This window comes from Pelobates fuscus, chromosome 12 (genome assembly GCF_036172605.1).
Source record: "Pelobates fuscus isolate aPelFus1 chromosome 12, aPelFus1.pri, whole genome shotgun sequence".
Classification (NCBI taxonomy): domain Eukaryota; kingdom Metazoa; phylum Chordata; class Amphibia; order Anura; family Pelobatidae; genus Pelobates; species Pelobates fuscus.
Genome location: NC_086328.1, coordinates 18,593,960 through 18,620,473, shown reverse-complemented (window position 1 = coordinate 18,620,473; position 26,514 = coordinate 18,593,960). Strand labels below are relative to the sequence as shown.

Sequence of the window (26,514 nt, the reverse complement as noted above, 5' to 3'; positions counted from 1 at the left end):
GGTCAACAAAATGTAGCCTAGCTTTACACCCTTTCTTTTCATCTCCAAAAAGAAACTTAACCAACTGACCAGAATGCCCGGCTCAATCTGTTTTCTTTAATTCTGCTTAATGCATGAAATATATTATTGCACAGTCCTACTTCCCTTTATTTTATTTTTACTGTGAGAAGTTCTACATCCCACTGGAAGTCCCTTTTAGTAGTACTTGAAGATGTAATCACCTTGTAACCTCTTAGGATCACATAACCCATTAAACGTACCAAGTGGGATGCTCATTTGTATCAGCTTGCAAAGAGATAAGTTCTCCGTCAATACACAGTTTCTGGAAATCAAAACAAAACAAGAGTAATGCTTGAATTTTAACCAGGAACTTTCCGGTTCATACACATTAATAGTCTTAGTCAGAATCAGAACACACAATTTAACCTGAACAGGCAGTGTTATGGGCCTACGCAGGTAATACAGAAGGTACCTTAAGGTGAACGATAGATTTGAGATGGCAGTCTAAGGTGTCTGGCATTGCTGTCTTTAATTTCTGAACCTGAGTTATATTGTTTTATATTTTTGTAAATGATGGGCGGTTTTCTACTACTAAATGATTGAACTCCTTGTTGAAAATCTTTCGGTATCTGCGCATTTTTGATTAGACTGGACTGTTATGCCATAGGGTCCTGCAGAACAGTGTTATATCATCTCTGTAATAAGCAGAGTAGGACAATAGTATGTACAACCACCCTATGCCTGGGAATCACTTCAGAATACACAAAAGAACCTGGAAGAATCAGAACAAACAAAGCCAAGAAGCTGTGTAAAATATGAGAAATGCTATTCACTGTGTACATAAAAAAAGGTAATTTTCTCCTTTTCTTTTTTTTTTGCTCATATGTTAACGACTCAATTTGGAGAAAAAGAATCTAAACAATAAAACTGGAAATATGTATGTACAATTACCAGTTAAAAATACAGTGAGAGGCAAACAGAATACGGCTTGTTTTTAACAGATTGAGCATTTTATGCCCCCCAAAAAAAGATAAAACCTTCAACATCCAATAATAAATTCATCAGAATATTTATTTTATGAACCGCATATGTGTTGTTGGATGGTATGCAAGTCAAGTAGTAAACATCAAGCATAAATTTATGTTCTGCTTGTATATATACAGTGGTGTAGGCACAGACACTGTGCCACATGGGTAATGTATATCGCTTGACAGGTGTGATGCCATCTGAATATTTACAATAACCTGTAAATAGAGAACATTTGTGGTGGCGTTGCGGGGTTACTTTTAGTTATCTTGTGTAAAATGGATGATTATGCCAAGTTAAAATTGAGGTTTTGTTTTAAATTGTCAAACACAAATGCTAATGCTAAAGATATATTTACTTACTAAAAAATGAGAACTAAGAATTTGATGTCATATGTCAGTTTCAAGGTGACAATTATGTATACAAGGAGATAAATGTTTTCTTTTTATGATGTAAACCATTGCCCATTAGCAAATGTTCTATGAAATTTACAAAAAATGTCCATAATTCTTTTTATGTCCACGTACATCCAACATGGATGTAGTAAAGATCTCTTTTATTATTTGGTGAATTTCACTGGGCTTTTTTGATGTCAGGTTATCCCGTGTTTAATCATTTTAGCCCACTAGTCATAGTCAACATATATTTATACCTCAGCCCGGATTGGCTTAAGATACAGTTCAGTTTTAGGTTTCTTGGTTTTATTTTGTTTATTTCTTGTTTTTTGTTTTATTTTCCTTCATTATACTTTGAATTGGGTATTTGGGTCCCCTGTATAGGTCTGGCTTCGAGACTTATGTCTGTATAGAAAATTCTGCTTCTATAAGTGATGCAGGCATTACTGAGTGCATTCATGAATGAGTTCATTTGGGATCAAAGCATGTCCAACTGGTTTTATTGAGCAGTTAATGTCATGAAGATAGTGAGAATTGTAAAAACAGTTTTTGGGTACTGTCATTGCTTGAGAATGTTTTTTGTTGTTGTTGTTTTTTTAAAAGTACAGGGGGACTACATTCATATAGATTTGCACAATAATCATTGTGGTTATGGTGCTTTGAGCATCTCTTTAACATATGATGGTACACACAACCTAGCATTCATTAATACAGCATGTATTTCAACTATACATCAAAGTAGATTGGTAAATTTAAAGCTATTTAAAAGTTTGGTTCCTCCACCCCTGTTATTCAGTTATCAGTATAAACCTCTATGCCAACACCCGGCATAACAAACACTCCTACATGTGATTGTTATGTTCTATGTTCCCCAAGCATGCATGCCTCTTGCTTTCAAAGAGATTATATGAAAGGTGTGACTGATGCCCCGTTTTCTGATGCTGAACATGAAGCCAGCATGTTGATGTCATCAAAGAGAATTGCAGTGATTGAGAAAGTGTTCCCAAGCAGGGCAAATGGTATGGGGAGAAAACGATATCTGGGGGTGGGTGGTACAGTAGTATTATACACACTGACCTGGCTGAGAGGAGGTAACTAACCCCACAACAGTTCTTGAAGTGATTGAATATATAATCTATCTTTGTGACAAAATGTATATCTATTGCTTTAAGAGCAGTTATCCATATGGGTGAAAGAATCATGATAGATTTCACGAATTGTTTAACCCCAAAGTCCTGAATCCAGTGCCAGCAAGATCTGCCCCTTCCCTTCCACTGCTCTCAGATTCTTTACACAGGAAGCCTTGGATTGTCTTGGACAGGGGCGTCACTGATTGGTTAATTGTGTCAGGTGACTCTCCAAGCCAATCAGAAGCTCCCCATCCACAAATTGGCTTTAACTTTGGGGTTAAAGTGAGAATGGTTTACCCCTTCAGGTAAGCTAACACCAGGGCCCTCCAGGCACCAGAGCAACTTAATTGCAATGAATTTGCAACTGTGCCCAGAGTGTTCCTTTAAGATCACAGGTTGGTTTCTAGATTCAAGTTTTATTAACAAAACTATGAATCATTTAGAATAGCAAATATAAGGCAAAATAGCTGATATGGAAATATCAAATTAGAGAATTTTTCTAAATGGTCTTTTTTGGCTTGCAGTTTGTAATCCCCATGTCAGTTCTCCGTTATTCTTGTTTAGTAAATAAACCAGTGAATTTAATGACTTAACCACTTTCTTTCACAGTAAATGTGCTTTTATTAAAACCATAAAGCCTGTGAAGGACACTGGGAGTTAAACTATATATTAATACAATCACACGTAACACAGGGATAGAGTGCTTAATTAATCATTTTCTCCCTATTTATTTATACAGATTTATGAAAAATCCGCATCTCTATTCTGTTTGTTGCTGGAAACCTTGACATGAAAATGTTTAGACAATAGCTGAAAATTAGAAGCTAGCCATCAACACCCATCTGGGTTTTGTTTTGTTATTTTTTGCTGCTTCTCCTATGATGTTACAATGTTGCAGATACAATTATTTCAAAAAGAATTTTGTTAGTATGTTAATCGTTTATATTCACTTCACTTTGAATAAGATCAAGATCAATACAGCACAAATAGCAGAAGTAATTGCCGATCATGTATCTGGATCCCAGACACTTTTATAAAAGAGTATGTATTATGTATGATATGACCTTCAAATGTCATGAAAGCACCGTGCAATAAACTGTCAATATTTGTGGTTATAAGGGTGTAGATGACTTTTACAGTAATTGGTACAGCTATATTAAATGCTGAGATCACTCAGCTGGTTAAAAGGAGAAATGCAGTCCAATGTTCTTTAGGGATTCTCTACCCACTCTGTATTGCAAAGTGTGTGTGAGGCAGAACCTGCTTTATCTACCTATTCTGTATAGCAAGGTGGACCTCGACCTGCTTTCTGTTCCCATTTTCAATTGCAAAGTGTGCATCAGATGGAACCTTGTTCCCTACCTACTCTGTACTTCATGGAATCTATCTAGTTTCTCGTCCCATTCTGAAGTACATCCTGTGCGTGAGACAGAATTTTTTCTACCCAGTCTGTGTTGTAAGGTGTGAATAAGACAGAATATACAAAAAAAGAGGGGGAAGATAGAGTGCCAACTCTAAAGGCAGCAAGTTTGTAGAATATATATAACAAGTCTGTAGTACCATATTCTTATTTAAGCTATTTTATATTGATATATTGTGTTCATACACTTGTTTAGACAACATTCGTATTTGGCGCTGCCTGTTCCCCTTTTTCATATTTTGTGTGAATAAGAATCTTTTTTTTTTTTTTTTTTACCTATTCTGTATTGTAAGGTGTCCATAAGACAGAATCTGGTTTAATTATCGATTCTGTACCGTAAGGTGTCCATGAGACAGAATCTGGTTTCATTACCGATTCTGTACCGTAAGGTGTCCATGAGACATAATCTGGTTTTGTTACCTATTCTGTACCATAAGGTGTCCATGAGACAGAATCTGGTTTAGTTTCCTATTCTGTACCGTAAGGTGTCCATGAGACAGAATCTGGTTTCGTTACCTATTCTGTAGCGTAAGGTGTCCATGAGACAGAATCTGGTTTCGTTACCTATTCTGTACCGTAAGGTGTCCATGAGGCAGAATCTGGTTTTGTTACCTATTCTGTACCGTAAGCAGGGCCGGATTACCATAGGGGCTGATGGAGCTGCGGCTCCAGGCCCAGGCCCATGGAATAGGCCCATTAAAAAAAATATATATATATATTTTTTTACTTTTTTTTTTTTACACACTACTCTTGGGTTTGCCACCTGACTGGTATTTTACCAGAACAGCTGGTATTTGAGGCTGCCTGGCCAGTGCCAGTATTGCAGTTATACAGGCAATACAAATGCAGGTATTTTTCTCAGTACAATTGAAAATTACTCTGCAATTCCAACACCAGCCAGTGTGTGTGGAGAGAGGCAGGGATAGGAAGTTACAGCACATCCCTCCCTGCCTTTCTCTACTACTCACTGATCCGTGGGGGAGCAGCTACACAGCACAGAGAGTCCAGACAGGAGCTCTACAGCTCAGGGACACTGGGAGAAATGGGGACACTGAGACACATGGGGACACTGTGAGACATAGGGACATTGGGAGACACTGAGACATTGTGACACGGAGACACTAGGGACACAGTGTCCCCATGGCTCCCAGTTTCTCCTAGTCTCCCAGTGTCTGTGCCCCCATGTCTCCCAGTGTCCCTAGTGATTCAGTGTCTCCATGTCTCCCAGTGTCCCCAAGTGTCTCAGTGCCCCATGTCTCCCAGTGTCCCCAAGTGTCTCAGTGTCTCTGGGTCTCTCAGTGACATGGGGACACAGTGAGACATGGGGAAACTGGGAGAAATGGGAACATTGAGACACTGGGATACTAGGGGACTGGGCGAAATGGGGACACTGACACTGTGATACATAGGGACACTGAGAGACTGGGTGACTAGCGAGACTGAGACACTGGGAGACAGGGAGACACTGGGAGCAATCCATCTATACAGCAGAATCAAACTGTGAGTAGTTTGTTGGTGATTTTACAGAATTTTCTCTTATGTCACTCCTTGTGATTTACATCATGTGATGTCACGCATAACTAATTAATTATTCAAATGTATAAGGCTGGTATTTTTTTCCAAGAAAGGTGGCAACCCTAACTACTCTTCACATACTCTTGCTTAAAGGAACACTAGAGGGTCAGGAACACAATCATGTATTTCTGACCTTATTATGTTAAAACCACAATTTAGCCCCCCTGGCCCCCTTCTTGCCTCCCTAAAAATAGTAAACTCTTACTTGTATTCAAGTCTGCAGCTGCTGGCTCTGTCCCTGTCTGCCTCTGAACTGACTCTGTCTGCTGACATTATCAGAAGTGGTGGTCTACGCAAATTACAATGCTTCCCCATAGGATTGGCTGAGAATGTCAACTAGGCAGATCAGGGGCAGAGCCAGCAAAAGTCAAACATAGCCCTGACCAAACTGCATCTCCTCATGAAGATAAACTGATTCAATGCATCTCTATGAGGAAAGTTCAGTGTCTGCATGCAGAGGGTGGAGACACAGAATGGCGGTGCTGCACACTAGGCAGCGCTGCCCCAGGAGGCACCTCTAGCAGCCATCTAAGGAGTGGCCATCAGAGTTATTTTTTTCTGAAAAGACAGTGTTTACTGCAAAAAGCCTGGAGGGAATTATTCTACTTACCAGAACAAATACAATACGCTGTAGTTGTTCTGGTGACTATAGTGTCCCTTTAAGATTGGAAGCTTAAGAGGGATGCATGAGAACAAAACTTGTGTGGACTGGCTGACAATAAAATTAGTTTAGATAATGCAAGCTTTGGTCTCTCTAACACTGTGGCATATCCCCTTTCTTCTACACTCACTACATACACCTTTTCTCTGGCTCAGACTATATACCAGGAACTTCTGCCTGCTAGTAAGAAGGTAAGGAAAAAAGTGGACCAGCGAGTGCTAGGGGACAGTCCTTAGAAAGCATGGAGTGAGCGCATCATTAGACACAATTATGTCAAGCTCAGGGTGCTGCCTACATAGTATGCCTTCGTTGGACAGCATGCAGGATTGGCAGGCAGCCTGACATGCATTCATGCCAGGCTGTCCTTCAAATTCTTTGGATAAACAAACTTTTTGGGCATGTTCACCCCTTTTGGCAGGTCTGGTCACGTGATTCGTGCCAGTGACACACTCGTTTACCCCGCCCATTGACTTCCTGCTTCACTGGAAACTGCTGTTAGGGGGTATGGATTTACTTGAAAGATGAAAGCATAAATTAGAGAGAGATTAGCATAGAGTATGTGTTTTCTTATAGCTGCATCCTTTGAGTTTCCCTCCAACACCATCTCCATCAGATACATGATGCTTGGGAGGTAGGACTGTTTTAGTGTTTTTGGGCGATACGATTCTGTAAATAGGCCCATCATAATTGTCAGCACCAGGCCCACTGGGCTCTTAATCTGGCCCTGACCGTAAGGTGTCCATGAGACAGAATCTGGTTTCATTACCTATTCTGTACCGTAAGGTGTCCATGAGACAGAATCTGGTTTCATTACCTATTCTGTACCGTAAGGTGTCCATGAGACAGAATCTGGTTTCATTACCTAGTCTGTACCGTAAGGTGTCCATGTGACAGAATCTGGTATCATTACCTAGTCTGTACCGTAAGGTGTCCATGAGACAGAATCTGGTTTCATTACCTAGTCTGTACCGTAAGGTGTCCATGAGACAGAATCTGGTTTCATTACCTAGTCTGTACCGTAAGGTGTCCATGAGACAGAATCTGGTTTCATTACCTATTCTGTATCGTAAGGTGTCCATGAGACAGAATCTGGTTTCATTACCTAGTCTGTACCGTAAGGTGTCCATAAGACAGAATCTGGTTTCATTACCTAGTCTGTACCGTAAGGTGTCCATAAGACAGAATCTGGTTTCATTACCTAGTCTGTACCGTAAGGTGTCCATAAGACAGAATCTGGTTTCATTACCTAGTCTGTACCGTAAGGTGTCCATGAGACAGAATCTGGTTTCATTACCTAGTCTGTACCGTAAGGTGTCCATAAGACAGAATCTGGTTTCATTATCTAGTCTGTACCGTAAGGTGTCCATAAGACAGAATCTGGTTTCATTATCTAGTCTGTACCGTAAGGTGTCCATAAGACAGCATTTGGTTGAATTACCTATTCTATATTGTAAGGTGTCCATAAGACAGCATTTGGTTTAATTACCTATTCTGTATTGTAAGGTGTGTGTGTAAGACAAAATTTGGTCAGAATCAGGTTTATCTACCTTTTTTTTTGTATTGTAAGGTGTCTGTAAGACAGAATATAGTTTAATTAACCACTCTTTTTTAAGGTGATAAAACCCAGCTAACATTACCTAGTCTGTATTGCAATATGTATGTGAGAGAGAACGTGGTTCTTACCCATTCTATATTGTGTGAGAGAAAGAACCCAATTACCTCTGATGTGAGAGATCATTTCTAAGACCTTTTTTAGACAATAATTAGTTGTTTTTGTTTAATTTTAGTCCACTCTGCTTCATATGTATTACTATGCTCACCAGGTAGGACATTGATTGACAACTCATTGACCTCTGAACTGCACAAAATGACCTACTGTGGTGTCCAAAATCATTACAATGACACCGTTAATGGAAGTGTCCCTTCTTTATCTGCGACTTTGCCAATCACGTTAAATCATTCTGTCTCTAGTTTTGTCATGTTATTTTTATTGTGTAATGTGGATTAACTATGAGCCTCATAAAAAAAATAACATTTTCTGATTACAGAAGCATACATTTCTTGCTGTACTTGTGCTAACGATATGCATATATTATAAAATCATTGCATTACTCTGAATTTGCACTGTGCACTTAACTCTATAAATATATTTGTAGGTTAAACAGTCTGACAGAGAGATCAAATAACTTTGTACTCTGTAGACACTGTTAAATACTGAGCTACATTGGAGACTTACTGGGATTAGTAGAAAGAGGTCTTTCCCTTAAATACTGTAACTGCTAGGCAAAGTGTGGAATATTGTAGATTCCAAATGACTTCCAAGAGAACGGGGACCTTCTAGCTGTTTTACGATAAACATGTACTTAACCCACCCACTGAGATGTGTCATACTATTACTTACTGATACGAGTTTTGTTTGTGTAAACAGTGTGCTGCTGTGAAATGTGTGTACCCAAAGAGTACACACAGGAAGTAATGGGCACTAATATCCTGGTATTTGTGGGTAGTTTCTCTGATTCAGCCGATGTCGGTTCCAGATTATTGCTAAGGGGAAGGACCTATTCTAATTTCAGTAACACCAGAAAATCTAAAAATACAGGATACAAATTGATAACCTTCTTCATATATATATATAACAATCACATAATATCTTTTTTATTATTATTATTATTATTATTTCCCTGCCCAATATTCTTCCAACTTGTTCAGTTCCATTCTTTCAGCAGCCTGAGGGGGGCTTTGTGTGTTATTCATCCGATTCAGGTTAAATACTCTGCTTTTACATACTCTCTTTCATTATTAATTGGATTTGGCTTACAGCGACCCCTACCTCCCCACATTTCATATCTGTATGGGTTATACTATTATCTGTTTATTCACCCAGTGTTCATTAGGTACGATTAACTCTTTCTCTCCCTGGGGCTTTGTGCGATCACTCTTTAGCTTGCAGTGTATATATGAAATTACAGTAGATGTGTGCGTGTGTTCTGCCTTCTGTAGGTTCCAACACATTAATCATTTCACAATGTAAGAACCTTACATTGGGCAGACACCTGCCCTTTAACTTAATCTGTAGCCTTCCCCTGTACACTTATAACCCTATTAGCAGGCATTAAGGAGCTGTTACAGAGCAGCTACTGCTGTACTCCAGCATGATCAGTGTCACAATTTTAACAGACTACACAATGTTAAAACAAACAGGATCATTTTTTAGTTGCCACATAGACATTTGGCACAGTCATTTATAATCCCTTGCAAGAAACAGTTGTCTTTGTATTTTATTAGTTTTTCCCTTCTTATTTATTTATTTTAAATAACCTCTCCTTTAGCAATTTTTTTGCCAGTCCGTAATAACCCAGTGCCAGTGAACATTACTTTATATGATCATTGCAAAAATGAAATCCTTTAGTATAACCACAGATGATATATAGCAGCTTAATTATCACACACTAGGTTTGTCATATTCGTTAACCCTTCTCCATACTGGACTGATTTGTAAATAGATAAACAGGTAGGTGTTAGGTTTTGTTAATCTTGTGGTACTTTTTATAAGTTGTTTGGAAACCCCTATTTGATAAACAAAACAAAAAGGACGTCAGTTATATACTTCATGTATATTTAAGTTTCTGCGTGTATTTGGTTTTTTTTGGTACAAGAACATTCTTTTGACATTCTTAAGGTTTGATCCTTGGACTTTGCCAGCTGCTGGGTGTTCACTGCTTGCTAAAACAAGTAGAGAATTGAAAACAGGAACCGTTACAGGTTGAGACTTAACTGGAACGGAACTTCTCATACAAGGCTTGGTCAAGAATGGAATAAATCCTGACTGAAAAGAAGCAACAGAGGCACGCTTAGAGGCAGATATTGTCTGATATAGTTGAGTCATTACACAGTGCATGGTGATTTCTAACATCCTTGGATCAGGCCTTATGAGTGGTCAAAACACTATGCACCATACATACAAACTACACATTGCAGTGATGTTTCTTGAGGGGGATACTGCCAGTGCTATGGACTGTTAGGTTCAGACACCTAAGCAGAGATATGCTTATACAGACATACATATTGTAGAACCATTCATAGATACATTTTCTGAAGGAATTGTTTTTGTATTTATTGGTATAGTGCTATTTATCTATATTACACAATTCATTTGGTTGAAGTTGATTGAGAAGTTGTAATGAGATGGGAGGTTAGTTCAGGGCATAAAAGTAATTAATTATGCAGGATTTGCCACTAATGCCTCTGAACCTTTAAACCAAATAACGTTTAAACAAAATTGTTGATTGAAAAACAAAAGGTGCAAGCTATTGGTGGTTTTCATAAATCTGATAATGGCAAAATCTGTGTAGCTTATGGGTCCACTATAAGCGCAGTCTTGCTTTGAACAGAAGTTGCCTTTTATATTTACCCTACACCCAGGGGAAACATGTTGACTAAAACTTCCAATTTTGTTTCACTTCCTATTCTACCGCATGTATTTCCCAAGCATATAAACTTCACAAACAGAATAAAAACGTGATTTATTAAGTAGTGCATTTCTTAGGCCTAGTTTTTAGTTGTTATGAATGTATACATTTTTATCCTTAGCATTTCTTTAAAAAGTATATTTTCTGTACAAATCACTTAATATTCATTCTCCTAGTAATCTAAAAGTGATAAAAACCCTCTATTCTTTAATGTGCATTTGGAGCCTCTATTAAAAAAGCAGAATGTTAGAGAAGGAATTCAGAGACTTTGTATACACTCTTTATTTTGAATGTAGAAATCTATAGGTTAAAGAATAAAAAGAGGATTATGATTTCCTATATCCCCTTGATTGCCGATTTCCCCTCAATGTATTACATACCACTTATTAAGAGCAGTGGCGACTATATCTCTTTTTAACCCTGTGACTGCCAGTAATGATGGACATGAACTTGCAAAGTGCAGTTGACAACTCAAATATATATTTATTGCAGAGCAATATTATTAGAGGAATTTAAAGAACACAATGCCTGGATTTTAAACGTTTGGTTAATATTTGCTTTTCGGTGCAGCAATTAAAAGTTGTCTGCATTTTCTGTGGGAAGATAATGAACAATATTGAAATAAATTCAATACTTGAAATTAATCATTGACTTTTCTAGCATAATAACTTAAGCAATTTGTTATTATAGATCTGCCATGACTGAAATTATTGCCGTGTCTTGCACAAATTCTGATCTTTTTTGTATGCAATGGTATAAAGCAGCAAGGCATAATAGCTGCACAATACTAACATCAACACAACATCAGTGTCATGTTTTATGCAAAATTCCAAGTCACAGGCCATTCTGCTCATAGTGCAATTATGATCAACTTAAAGAGGAAGCTCTATTGTGTATACTTTTATTAATATGTGTATCATTTTACTGCTTAAAGGGACTCTAAAGTCACCCAGACCAATTCATCTTAGTGAAGTAGGAAGGGTGCAGTGTCCCTGTCCTTTCTTTAGAAACTGCAATGTTTACATTGTTGGATTGAGTTCAACTGTAGTGGCTGTCAGTATGAATAAAACTCGGACTCGTGACTCAGAAGCCCCCATAGCAAGCATTGATGTGGTGAAGTTTGAATGTGTGTGCAACACTCACTGTGCATGCGCATTAGGTTACCCGGAGCTCCTTGATGAGAAGCATTGCATTGGCGGAGGAGGCCACGCCTTCTCTGTGATGTCATGGGAGGTGGAGAGGTAAGCAGCACTGTGGGAGCATTGTTGCTTGTAAAAGGTACATTTTTTTGGAAGGGAGTTTGTTCACATTGGGGGGGGGCACGACATTAAAACAAATAGGGACAGGGACTTTACTGTTTTTTTAGGAATACAGATATTGTATTCCTTTAATAAGGAATACAGATATTGTATTCCTTTAATAAGTTGCTTGCAATACTATCTTGTGTTCCTTCATATTACAAATAGTGCAGCTTTGTATGAAGGACTCTTTTAACTGAAATGTACATGCTTTTATTTGTGTGTAAATCTTTAATTTTACCTTAGTCTGCTAGAATAGCTAAAAGGTCCTAATTGATAATACTTTTTTATGCTTGCTTGGGTATCTGCGCATTGCGACAGGTGCATGTACAGCCACCGCACAATTGGTTTCAAGATCATTTGCATGGTATGCTCTGATTATGCCAGGTATCCAACCACACAATTATTTATTTATTTTATTTATAAAATATTTTACCAGGAAAGATACATTGAGATTTCTCTCGTTTTCAAGTATGTCCTGGGTTCACAAAACATTGCATCGATACAATAGGGTGCAATGAAATACAAAAACAATATAAATACAGAGTATATACAAAATTTAACATAGGACTGGTAGGGAATATATAATCAACCGTGACACGTGCATTCTGTTTTGAGGTATGTAGAGAGGGGTCTCTTAAAGGGCTTTAGGCTTGGGAAAGATTTGAAAGTGTGCAGGAAGTCATTCAATAATTGTGGTGCTCTGTAGGAAAAGGAGGATTTGGCTGCTTTCTTTTTGTATTGAGGTAGACTACATAAAGTGCTGGTACTGGATTGGAGATTATAGGAGGTGGGAACAGCCGAGGAGAGCATTCTGCTCAGGTAGGGCAGGAGCTTCCCAGAAAAGCTCTTAAACACAAGGCTGGAAAGATGAAGGGTGCATCTAGATTCCAGCGACAACCAGTTTAGTTCTACAATGTAAGTTAAGATATAGAAATTGTTGACAATATCAATATGCATAAAAAAACAAGATATAAAATGACATAAGGCAATAAAATGTAAGTCTTGTATGTATCCAGTCTAGGTTTATGACTTTGGAACTAATTCAAAACAAATTGTTTGTGTGTGTTCTTCAAACCTGTGCTCTGGACCCACTATCGGATGGAATTTAATGGCATGTCTTTACCGTTATCTCTTTATCATTAGTACATGTGAATTGCTCTTTCATTTTCATTCCAACATCAGCAGGTACAGCCTTACATCCTGGCCAGTTGGCAGTTCTTGAGAACAAATGTTGAAGCCACTGCCTTATACCGTATACACTACCCCTGAGCCTTCTTTGAAAAACATAGTGGCTCAGTAATATGTACTGTTGGATTCCACCACCCCTCCCTCCCCCCCCCCCCCCCCAAAAAAATATGATCAAATGCCAGAATCACCCTTCTTTAATATTGAACAGCAATCTGCACCTGTCTCTTTTTAATGCTTTGTGCATTGAAACCAGTGTGTGACTGAGAAAACACAACTCACTTCAGATTGCTTTAAGCAAAATATTTTCTATTGTAGCTTCATGTGATAACAGTATCAATAACCTTCAGAATACCTGTAACAAATGTGTTGTTTAATCAGATGTTGTCATGCATATAAAGTAAGACTGTCCCACCACAGCCTTCCAGACAAAGGGTTACTCCAACTATCATACAGGCCAATGTTAGGGGTATCCTGCCATTGTTCTCCTGTAATGGGGCAAAACATTCTAGAATGGTAAGCCCTTTTACCTTGTCCTGCTGGGCACCAGAACTCATCTGAAGCAAGGTTTAAAACATCAGCTCACAGCCAGTGAATTAGATTCTATGCATCAACATTTGCACAAATTGACATTCCAATGACGCTGCTGTGGGTGGAGTTACACCTTTGGCAGCAATGGGGTTAAACTCAATGCAGTGTTTCAAACTGAAATGTTGTACATACAGACTGCTGCACTATGACCACATCAAATGATTGTAGTGGTCTTGATGCCTGGAGTATGCTTTAACTAAACACTCAAAACACAAGAAACACTTCAGCAAGCTTGGAGTGTTACTTTAAAGGGACTTGCACCACTTTGAGACAGTTGACTCATTTAACAGCTTTAACTTTAAATGAGACAGTTGACTCACTTTGCGGGGTTGAATGTTTACATGCTTCTTCTTTCTTATCTTTTCCACACCTACTCCTCGGGGTCACTGGCTAACCAATCAGTGACCTATTCCTTGGAATGCTGGAAAAGTGTATTGACAGATTTACAAATGTGCAGTCAGCAGATCTCAGTGCTACATTGTTCCTTTAAAAACTTTCCATTTTGATATGGGATATGTAAAGGCCAATGTATTGTCACATCACAGGCCCTTAATGGTTAAGGTGCATTTTATTCTCCAAAAGTTCAGGAGAACAGTATGATTTTCATAAATTCTGACATGCTAAGTAAAGTCATCGGATAGGCACTCAATAAATTCTTAGAAGCAATATTAAAGGTCAATTTTCTTTTCAAGGCGTCCTGTGTAATAGCATACAAAGTAAAAAGGAAGGAAAAAAGGTTTCTTCTCTTGTTCGCCAGTGACACACGAGCAAATAGAAATTGTTTATGGCCAGTGTATGCGTAACAAATATTGCGTTATGTAGGCATTTCAACATTGTAGTGCCAGAGTTACATTGGTTGAAATGTCTACATCACCAACACTTGTTTACCAAGAACAAAAATGTTTTGTGTGTGAGTCGGTGTTGTATAAGGAAATAAACCTTTCACTCCGTTCTGTTAACTTTCTATGTTACTACACTAGACCAGGGTTCTCCAAACTGTGGCCTTTCAGATTTTGCTGCACTACAACTCCCATGATTCTTTGAATTAAATACCAGGTAATCATGGGAGTTGTATTTCAGGAACATTTGGAGGGTCAGAGTTTGGAGAACCCTGCACTAGAGGCATTACAAAGATTTACCTTTAATATTGCTCCTGAAAATTAAGCGATGCCCACCCAGTATTTCTGAATATTTTGAATAGGTGGTCTACTTAAAGAGACAGGGACATGATTTGGTGTATCATATCATATAAACATGCATTTTCCTTTGTGTATGTAGATTCACATAGTAAGTAATGCACTTTCATGTATAATCTATAATCACACACTTTAGGATTGTACCCAAAACAGGCGAACTGGCTGAATCTCCTTACTTGGTATGTAGACAAAATGTCTGAATGTTAAGTTGTTTACCTGCACCTGCATTCTGCTTAATTGTGTACCTTAAAATTGTACAAGCACATTTAAGATATGCTGTGTTTTCATCATATTATGGTTAATGTTCTGTGAGAGAGAGGCATCCCCATATTTGTACTAGAGCACCATGACCGGGAATAGCTCCAGTGCCCGATAGCTCTTTTTTCTATATCATATCACAGTAACGACAGGGTTATTTACTTAACCAAAAACTGACCAAGGAGTCAGTACTGTACTTCCCTCGTTATAATATATATAAAGCTTACTAACAATGTGTGGAAGTAGACAGGTGAATGTATCTTGGCATATAGTACAAAAACATGTCACAGACCTTGTGAATATACTTATTATGTGCATTTCTACTAAAAGACATGAAAAAGACGGCATGCGGTGGCCTATTGTGTTCAAGATAGCAAGTCTCTTTATTCACAAGCATCTGAGGAAAACACTGCTTCTTAAGAAGCTTAGTTCAGAATATCTAAAAGGCTGCATCTTCAGGCCACCCACGTTTCCATGTGGGGCATGCTCCTTTGTTGATATTCTATAAGCTTGATCAGTCACCTATGTGCACGTTTGACCAAATCTGGTGCATAGTTAATGTAATAAGGAAAAATATAATGTGTATAAATGTTGCAACAGGTTTAAGCACCTTCACCCGAACTGTAATTGGTGGACTGAATTTTCACCCTCTTTATGTTACAAAACCCCTGATCTCAGTGGGGTCAGGGTGAACTTCATATTCAGACTTACCATTACACTAATTAGCATACAGATTAAAGGGAATAAATTAAACACAGACACATACAGTTTATGTTTTTCTTCTATTGTTTGGTTGTTGAGGAATATTTCTTTATGGAGCAAAAGAGGATTCATTGAATGTATTTTCTAGACATTTTAGTGACTATTAAATACTAAAACAAATCAAAAACCTTCTGGGTTACTAAACCAGGAAATGTCAAGGATTAGCCTTGAAATTGCAAATTTTAGACTAAAGTAGACGAACTGAAAAAAAATATTAAATGCAGCAGTTTCAAGCTCTATATTATGGCCTTAAATTTGCAGTTCCCTGGTAAATTTCTGATAGTTCTCAGGTTAGTGAATAACCCCTTGTGTTGATTAAATTAAATGCCAATGTCGGAGATAAAAGATCAGGTCCATATACTGTACATAGATACTTTCATTAAGTATTTAAGCACTGTTATTCCACACCTCATAGGAATAATCCAATCACCGTAATCATTATAGCTCGTTGTAGTGGTTATGGTGCCAGGATTGCTCCTTTAAGTTGTATGAATTGATCTGTACATAGTTATGCTCTCTGACTTATGATTTTTTTCAAAATTATCCATCTCTATACTTGTCTAATACCTGAAAAAAAAACACTAACTCCAAACAGAATATCATAAACATTCTGTCAGTTTTTTAAAAAAAAGCTCCGATACCATCCGTGAAGCACAGTCAGAGTTTTTAATTGTCCTTAATTTAATTTAGCAGCCACTTAGCTACATACAACTTATTAGGCGCACAAACAGGATGGAAATACAGCAGAACTGAGTATATGAGACCATGTTATAGCGTACATGCTTAACATGCGTTGTGGCGATTGATTGATTAATGCTGCTGATCCTGAGTGACACGTTATGGTAACAGTGGCAGGTAAACATGTTTTTAGCTTGTAAATGTAACATGGAACAATCTCATGTACCATGTAACATATGTAGCTGTCTCTGTTTCACATTCATTGTAAGTTTACCTTTTTCTTTTTTTTTTTTTGTAAATCTTTTTATTAAGTAATCATATGTCATGTAAGGCAATCAGTATGATTAAACAGGTGAAACTCGCATGTTTCTAACAACTATAAGATAAACAGTAAGTCAAAATGCAGAAGTCTCAGCATTAGTATCAGCAAGGAGGCACGCAGGGCTCCGTATGAAAAAAGAATAACTTAAGTGTGAGATAAATGGTACAATAACATTGTTCACGGGAGAAAGGTAACATACAGGATGACATTTTCAGGGTAAGTTGGAAGTATCATACAATACAATGATATGTCGTTAGCTATTACGTATCGTTATTAGACATAGTAATCTGGGAGCTTAATATAAACATATGCGGTGTAGGCAGTGCCAGAGGCACCGGACAGGGTGAAAGCGTTAGATTGGGATGTCGAAGGATCAGATCAATAGGTGACCCGCCAATCCCTTTCTACTGTGGGTTCCCGGGACGGCGTAAGGTTCTCAGGGCGATCCCTGGAGGGTGGGGGTAATCATAGTCGAGAGTCTAATTGGGCGTGCCCGTGGTGCACCCCAACATCTCCATGTTATAAGTGGGTCAGATTACGGTCTCCCTTCCCAACCCTCCAGTCAGGGTCTGTGAAATGCGAGAGTCCCAGTATGCTTTTGACCTGTCGTCCTCATTGATAGTGTAGCAAGCTCGCTTTAGTGCATATGAGTAAGTGGTGGTCTGTTTATCCAGCTAAGCTCAGTTTTGAGTGTGGTGTATGTCTATATGGTTAGCGTTGTGTGCTGTGGGCCTAGGCCTTTCTACGTCTCAGGGTTAGTCGGGGTGATACGTGTTGCTAAGTTTAGCTCCTGTTCCCAGAGCACGGGGGTGTGTCCGAGCCCTGTGAGAGTTAAGAGTATACGTTCCCTAAAGGTGTATTGTGTTGTATGTGTAGTTTTATATCCCTTAAAATCTGGTTTATGACCTCCTGGTCTCAGTCCTCCGGTCCGAATCTTGTGGGGTGGAAAGAAGGTGAGGAGGGGATAGGTGGGGATAGAAAGGGGGAAAAAAGGGGGGGGGGAAGGTGAGGATAAGTAGGAGGGGGTCTGGTTGCGTCAAGTGGGTCCCACAGCTTGTGCCGCTCCGCTAGAGGTTGCGGGAGTGGTGTCCGATTGTCTATATCGAGTGATGTATGTGAACCATGGGAGCCACATTTCTAGATGTTTCGTTTCACGGCCTGTCAGGGAGGCCTGCATGCCTTCCGCCTCATATATATCTTCAACCCTTCGGATCCATTCTTTCTTAGTAGGTGGATCGCGTTGTTTCCAATGTGCTGGGATATTTGCTTTAGCGGCGTTAAGTAGGTGGCGTAGTATGGATCGTTTGTATGTCCGGATAGACAGTGGCGATATGTGAAGTAGGGCTAGTTCCGCGGTCCATTCCGGGATGTCTCCCAATATGTCGGAAACAGCGTCTTTAATCATCGCCCAATATGGAACGATGTCCCTGCAGTCCCACCAGATATGCATAAGTGATCCGCGGTCCGTCTGGCATCTCCAGCACAGTGGGGTGATCGATGGATAGATCCTGTGGAGTACGGTCGGGGTCCTGTACCAGGAGGAAATCAGTTTGTAATTAACCTCCTGATAAAACGAGCTCATAGAGCTTTTCTGTTGCCAGAGTAAAGCCGTGTCCCACTGTGCTGGGGTTAGTGACTTTCCAAGTTGGGTTTCCCATTGGCGTTGAAAAGTGGTGGCCTGGGTCGAGTCTCCTATTAGCAAGTGTTGGTATAATGTCGAGATTGCATGCTCTAGTTGCTCGCCTCGGTCGCAAAGGCCCTCAAACCAGGTGAGATCTCGGTGTAGACGATCCCTGTGTGGAATTGAGTTGTAGTAGTGTTGCAACTGTAGGTACCTAAGTACCGCGATAGGTGTCCCGGGGTGTGTACCCATGAGAGAGGTGAAGTCACGTAATTTGCCCCTGTCAAGGACCTGGTAGATGGGGATATATTCCCTGTCGCTCAAAATGGGCCATGCACCCGATGGTATACCTCCAGCAACCTCCGTGTTGTGTGTGAGTGGGATCATGGGACTAGGGGAGGGTGAGACGTGGCTCGCACTTCTCAGCGACTTCCAACCAAGTAACGTCTGTCGAATCGGGCTTCCTTCTTCCTCGTTGGGTGTTCGTCCCTTTGGGTTCCCCCAAACCTCCACCTCAAGTGACGGCCCCGCTAGTCCCCTGTCTAATGTGACCCATTGTTTTTCCACTGGGCTAAGGTGCCAGTCCAGAATCCGTTGCATTATCGTAGCCTGATGGTATTTCTTGATGTCTGGAAGGGCAAGCCCTCCACGGGGCCTTGGGCGGCATAGGATATCATGTCGGATCCTGGAACGTCCTCCGCGCCACACAAACTTGATGATAGCCGTTTTTAGGGAGGAGAAAAAGGTGCTTGGGATAGCCAGTGGAATCGTCTGCATGAGGTAAAGGATCCTTGGCAAGATATTCATTTTGATCACGGCTATCCTGCCGTGCCATGTTAGATGAGGATGGGACCACCTTTTCAGGTCTATTATAACAGATTTGAGGAGGGGGTCAAAGTTGAATCGGTAAGAGTCCTCCGGGGCTGTGGTTACCCAGACTCCCAGGTACTTCATTCGGCTTTGGCACCATGTGAAGGGGAATTGCTGGCCCAGGGATATATATTCTTCTGTAGGGGTTGTAATGTTCAGGACTTCGCATTTGGAGAGGTTAAGTTTGAAGCCTGAAATGCGGCCGAATTTGTCGAATTCTGAGAGGAGATTAGGAAGAGTTGTCCTGGGATTTTGTATGAAAAACAAAAGGTCATCCGCGTATGCGGCTACCTTGTGGTTTGTTGTCTGCCATGTGTACCCTTGGATGTCCGGGTTCATGCGGATCGCCTGGAGTAACGGTTCTAATGACATTGCGAACAGAAGGGGGGAAAGTGGGCAACCCTGGCGCGTGCCATTATTGATCGCGAAGTCCGCGGTCGTGGACCCGTTGACTCTCACGGTAGCGCGTGGATTACTGTATAGTGCCGATATCCAGGCCAGGAATCTCTGCCCACATCCCATCCGTTGTAATGTTGCCAGCATGTATTTCCAGTCGACCCTATCAAATGCTTTCTCCGCATCTGTTGAAAGAAGTAATAGTCGTGTTTTGGTCATTCTGGCGTGTTGCTGGATGGAGAACAGGCGAAGGGTACTGTCTCTCGCTTCTCGTCCCGGGATGAAGCCCGTCTGGTCCACATGGATTAGGTCCGGCAGAAGGTGGTTCAATCTGCTCGCCATGGCCTTTGTAAACAGTTTGGTATCAACGTTCAGAAGAGAGATGGGGCGGTAGTTGCCGCATAGTAGTGGGTCCTTTCCTGGTTTAAGCATAACTGTGATGGTAGCTGCTAAGGACTCCGCACCCAGGTTCCCACCCTCGCCTACCGCATTGAGCGCCTTCGTCAGCCAGGGCAACAAAAGGTTAGAGAATCCTTTATAATATCCGGACGAGAAGCCGTCCGGTCCCGGGGCTTTGCCTGGCTTGGTCGTTTTGAGGGCTGCCGCTAACTCCTCCACGCTGAGCGGGGCGTCAAGTGCGTTCGCTGGGTCTTGGTTTATCATATTGGTGATCGTGGTGGACAAGTATTCCGTTATGCGCCTATCGTGGTTTCCGTCTTGTACTCCTTGTTGGGGTGGGCGTAGGTTATAGAGAGTTTGATAGAATGTTCTGAATTCATCGGCTATTTTTTGCGGGAAAGAGGACAGTTCGTTGGAAGCTAAACGCAGTTTCCGTATTTGCGTGCGAGGCATGGGGCCTTTTAATAGCCTTGCTAGGTATTTCCCCCCTTTATTGGCATGGGCATAATAAAATCCCTTTGTGCGTTGTATGGTACGAAGGTGTTTTTTAGTGATGAGCTCCTTAAGTCTCCTCCTGTGTTCCATCAATTCCCCATAGACACTGTGTAGCTGTGAGCGTTTATGTTGACCTTCTAGTGATGATATCTTCTGGTATAGGTCTGCCATTTCAATCATAGTTGTTTTTCGTTTATGCGAAGCGATGCGTATAAGTACCCCCCTGATGACACTTTTGTGGGCTTCCCACACGGATATTGGAGAGGCGTCGAGTGTATCGTTCTCCCTGAAGTAGTGTTCAAGGTCCTGCTTTATCTGGTCCTTCACGGTGGGGTCTAGTAGGAGTGCCTCGTTGAGTCTCCATGTCCATGATGAGGGGCGGAACAGGGGGGACTCCAACTCTATCCAGACCGAACCGTGATCCGACCATGTGGCGGGGTCTATCTCGGATCTATGCAGGCGGGTAAGACCTTCTTGTGCGATGAAAAGGTAGTCTATGCGCGAGTAGCGGTTGTGGAGGACAGAGTAGTAGGTGTAGTCTTTGTCCGACGGGTGGAGCGTTCTCCAACAGTCGGCCAACCGTAGCTCCTCCAGGGATCTGCGAATAGATCGTAAGCTGGTCTGTGGGACGCAGCTATGCCCCGAGGAGGAGTCCAGGAATGGGTCTAAGGGTACATTGAAGTCCCCCCCCACAACTAGAATACCATCCGTGAAGTCTTCCAGTAGATGTAGGGCGTTTCGTAGGAATGGAGCTTGCCGCCGGTTGGGGGCATAGATATTAGCAAAGGTATATATTTTATCAGCAACTATCCCTTTGATGAAAAGGTATCGTCCTTGGGAGTCTTGAGCACATTCAAGTTCTTTAAACTCGAGTTCGGCAGCCAGGATGATAGCCGTACCTGCCTTGTGGGCCGTCGGGTGGTTGGAGAAGAAGTTATGTGGGTAGTGTCTATTTTGGAGTGTGGGCGCCGCGCCCGACTTGAAGTGAGTTTCCTGAATCATGGCAACTGATATGTGTTTTTTCTTTAGTTCCCTCAGAAGGTGCGATCTTCGTTCGGGTATGTTAAGGCCTCTGCAGTTTTGTGTGAGGATCCTAATCGGTGAGTCGCGGTAGGCCATTTTCGTGATATATTATGGTTAAGAGCCGGAGACACCTCTGTATCTGGGCTAAGTCGTGTTCCCAGGGGGGTGCAGCGGCTGAGTTCGACGTCCTGACGCAAGCCAGGGAAAGAGGGGGGGGGGAGGCGAGAGGGGAAAAAGGCAAAGGGGGGAGGGGTGGGAGACAGACGGGGTAGGGTCAAGTAGTCAAGACCAGGTTCCGGATCCCAGGAGGATGGCGCCCGTTTAGGGCTAGTGTAGAAAAAGGGAGTTTTTAGTGTCTAATGCGATCTTTTAGTAAAAGATAGAGATATGGATAGTAGATCTCGTGCTGCAACTAGTGCTAGTGGTGCCTCGTTCCGGTACCTGCCCAGGAAGGGGGGGAACCACAGCCTAGCTGCTCAACTCGTAGCACGAGTGTATGGTGTGGGAAGCGCGGATCAGGCTCCGCCCAAGAGGGTAGGTCTAACAGGTGAAGGTATCGTCCGCCCCGTCCGGCCCCTATCTGCAAGCATTGAGTCAAGCGTGTCTGAGCATAATAAATGGGGACGTCTATGCTTCCTAGCAGCATAGGGCCAGTGTGAGGAGGCCGGCTGCACGTGAGCGTGCCCATTCCCAGCCCCCGTGGACCTCTCAAAACCCCTATACAGATTGTAGTCATGTGTCCCATATCACAGGACGGTGGGGGGGGGGGGGGTGGGGGGGGGGGGGGGGGGGGGGGGGAGAGGTCTCCGTGACATCCCAAGTAACGCAATCACAAGCATTTTATCCAGCTGGTGTAAAGATAATGGGTTCGTCTATCCGACAGGTTTAACATACTATTGAGCAGATGCCAGTCCCGCCAGTGCACGGTCTCATGGTCGTAGTAAAGCAATGCAAGAACAGCATGCGTAGGGGAGCAAAACCTAAGGTGTAAGCCTAGGCGTGGATCAACATAATAATATAGGTCCCCCGAGGTGGCTCTTCGAAAAAAGAGGGGGGGGGGAGGGGGGGGGAAGGGGGGGGGGGGAAGGGGTGAGGGTGGTGCCGGGTATTAGCCTGGTTGGTATCGTGTGTGGGTCGGGAGTGGGGGTGGGTGGGAAAGCCACGATAACACTATAACCTCACTGGTGGGCCTGCAACATCCATGCGGGGAAAACAACATTGCAGGGAACGTGTAAAACAACCCCAGTGCTGTCCCCCACCCCGCACCCCGTACCTGAAAACATATTGCAAATACATATGAGTGAATAAATGGAGAACGTTATTGACAAAAAAATCATATCTATATGGCAGTATGGGGGTCAGAGGTCCTAGGGTACTATGCATAGCCCATGTCGCTTCTCCGCCACCATGCCACCTCACCCCCCTCCAGCAACGAGCGTTACTCGGGCGGGGGGGGAGTCATGTCTGGATACACACAACATTCCCTCCATGCCCACCACCCCACCACCCACTCCCGAGAGCAGTTACCAGTATACATATGTTGGCCGTTCCAACCCGATCTATCAGCATTACGTCACCCGGTGATGGGGACACATTCGTAACCGGGTGATGTGAGGGATAGAACTAAGATCATGCACGATGTCCCCCATACACCCCCCACCCCACACCCCACATCTATAACATTTTAGGCCAGAAGGCTATACAACACAGAGAAGATGAGGTAAAAAAGGGAAACAATATCTACGTGGTGTCATGGGAGTCGGTCCTCTCAGGGTGCAGTCCATATTCCATGGGGTGTAGCTGTGTGGCTCAGTCCCCCCCGGTATCCCCCCTCCCAAACCATCGTGCCCCAGTCCCAGTGAGGAGGTTCCGCTTCGGATGGAACAGTGGGAAAGCCCCCGTAAGGAGCGGTGCCGGCAGACCTCCGCCAGGTTGGAATGAGCCCCGGGGTCTGGGTCTCCAGCCCATGGGTATCCCAAATCCCATCCCCCCCCCAAAAGAAAAAGGGTGGCCCAATGTACCTGTGATTAGAACCTGCCTCGAGGAGGGCCAGGTTAGCTGGGAGGCTGGAGTCAATAGCTGTACGAGGGGTTCGGGAGCAGTGTCAGGATACGGCACAGAACCAGGGTCCAAGGAGAATGAAGCAGGTCTTACTCTTCCGGAGAAGTCGGGTTGGGACGCCGTCTGGAGGGCTGGGTGGAAGGGGATCGGGCTTCTCTTCTTCGAGACGGTCTCGGTGGTCTCGTCGGGGGGGCCGCCGGGCCCAGGATCCAGTTAGGTACAGCAGGAGGGGGAAGGCCTAGGTCTCCCATGAATCGAGGAACATCTTCGGGCCACCGGATAGAAGTCCATCCATTGCGATGCCTGGCCATGAGGGCGAAGGGGAACCCCCATTTGTAGGCGATGTCACGTTCCCTCAATGCAGTAGTCACAGGGCGGAGGGCCCGCCGGGCCTCTAGGGTGATCGGGGAGAGATCATTATAAAGTGTGACTTGTGTGTCTCTATAAGGCCATGTCGGTCTCTCCCTGGCCTTCCTCATAATGGCGTCTTTAACGGGAAAGGAGTGGAGACAGCATATGAGGTCTCTCGGTCCATCCTCTGCAGATCTGGGCCTAGCAGCCCTGTGTGCCCTCTCAAATTCGATATGTTCTGGTGAGGTCGGCTGCAGGATGGTCTGAAAAAGTTCTGTAAGGATATCGATAGCATTTTCTGCCATACCTTCAGTCTCAGGCACTCCTCTAATGCGAATATTGCACCTCCTGCCCCTGTTATCCAGGTCTTCAAGGTGTCGTCTCATCGAGAGCAGCATTGTACCCTGACGGGCTATTGCGGTGTCCGCGGACATTTGATGTGTTGTGAGGGCCTCAACGGCCTCCTCCGTGCGGGCAATGCGATCCGCATGGGATGAGACCTCTGCTCGGAGTCCTGCTATCTCAGCTCGAAAGGTCTCTTGTATAGTGGAGGTAAGGGCTTTCAGGTCGTCCTTAGTGGCCATAGAGTCCGTTAGGCTCCTCAGCCTGTCCTCGATTCTTGCGAGGGCTGTGCTGTCCGTCCCCGTGGGGGTTGTCGGCGCCATCTTGGGGCTTTCCCCCTCTCCGCTTGCGCCCTGTTGCGGGAGGAGAAACCCGTCCAGGGGCCCCTGCTGTGGATTCCTGGGGGTCTGGGGTTGTTCCGGGCGTTTAGTGCGACCCATTTGGCTCATGTGTGTCGCTTTTCAGAGCTTTGTTGGGGTCGGACGGAGCGGAGCTCACCCTCTATGCGGCCATCTTAGTCGGCGCCGTAACCACGCCCCCCCTTTACCTTTTTCTGTGTCATGACCTGTATGCAGCCTTAAATGTAGTGATTGAGCGTGTGCCTGTACAATTTTTCCCGGATCGTTTCTGTACAGCAGTGGAAGTGACATCCATAAGGACCCTTTTACTTTGACAGGTCCAGTTAAATTTCCAGCTGTGTCAATATTGATAAGATAACAATAAAATCCCTTCCCACCACATGTGTCTGAAGCAATCCAATCAATAAATGTTATTGTGCTTGGGCTAATGAAAGTGCAAATGGTTGAGAGCCATTAATGATCAATACAAGCCATAGAAAGGATGTATATAGTTAGCAAGTGTATAATTATAAACAATCTGTCCCCAAATAGGTATTATATAAATTTGAAGAATGTGATTTCTAAGCATTCTAGAAATTACCTCTTTAGCTGCGGTAGGGTGGACAGTCCTTAAACCAAAAAAAGTATTAGTTTAATGCTTGAATTTGGAGTTGTTGTTGTTTTCACAGGTTTATGTATCTTCCTTACAATTTGTATAACAAGGCAATAAAGCTATCTATAATTTTGATTTATTTTTTCCCCCCACAGAGATGGCTATTGTTTATAGTAACCTTTAGGTGGGGGAAAAAGGCTCTGGTAGATTGTGGGTATTTGTTAGTCCATTTTTGAGTAGCTTGAGAAAATGATTATTACATTATTAAAATTATACCTGTATTTACATTACCATATATACATAAAGAATAGTTGGACCTTAAAGAGGAAATCAAATTTCAGATATTTGATTTAGCACTTTAAAAATGTACTTTATTGTCACATTTATTTTGGAAGCGTACATTCTCAGATTCCTGAGATGTGCAATATACAAGCCAGTTAGCGTATGTAGAAACCAGCTACAGGGACCATTTCTGTGATGACAGTGTATCATCCTTATGTAAGTATTTATGAACTTGCAATGTATACATTTTGCAAGCCATAAAATGCATACATCAAAAGATAAAATTTACTTAAGTGTGATTCTGCCTCTACCAAGATGGCAGTGTTGCCGAAAACCAGTCTACAGGTGTGTCTTGACTCAATGCTTAGCGTGTGTCGATTTTGATAAGAAGCTAAAGAGCACATGTTTAAAAAAAAATAATAATGCATACATATGGATCTGTTGATGTTATTTTTAAGCCAACACTCCATTTGCAAGAGCATTATAACAAAATGGGGTACATATGTAATATTACTCAAAAATACTAAAACTCCAACTGTCTGCTTTAATTTTGTTTTAAAAAAAATTACTGCTGCCAGCAGTTCATTTTATTCAAATATATTAGAAAATAGGTGCTCATCAACAATCAACAGGAACACGTATTATTTTCCTAACAGTACTTTTTGACTTGTATATATTTTGCCTGTAATTTTTGTTTAATAAAAATGAAATCCAGGTTTGACACTAAATTTCTATAAAATAGGCCATCTATGAA

The 26,514-nt window shown here is 42.2% G+C and overlaps 1 protein-coding gene across 1 annotated transcript in view; it reads left to right on the top strand.

The window, feature by feature from the left end:
* The window catches only part of ZNF536 (zinc finger protein 536), a 456,445-nt gene that overhangs the window by 265,247 nt on the left and 164,684 nt on the right, over window positions 1–26,514 (top strand). The gene's annotated exons all lie outside the window — the stretch shown is intronic.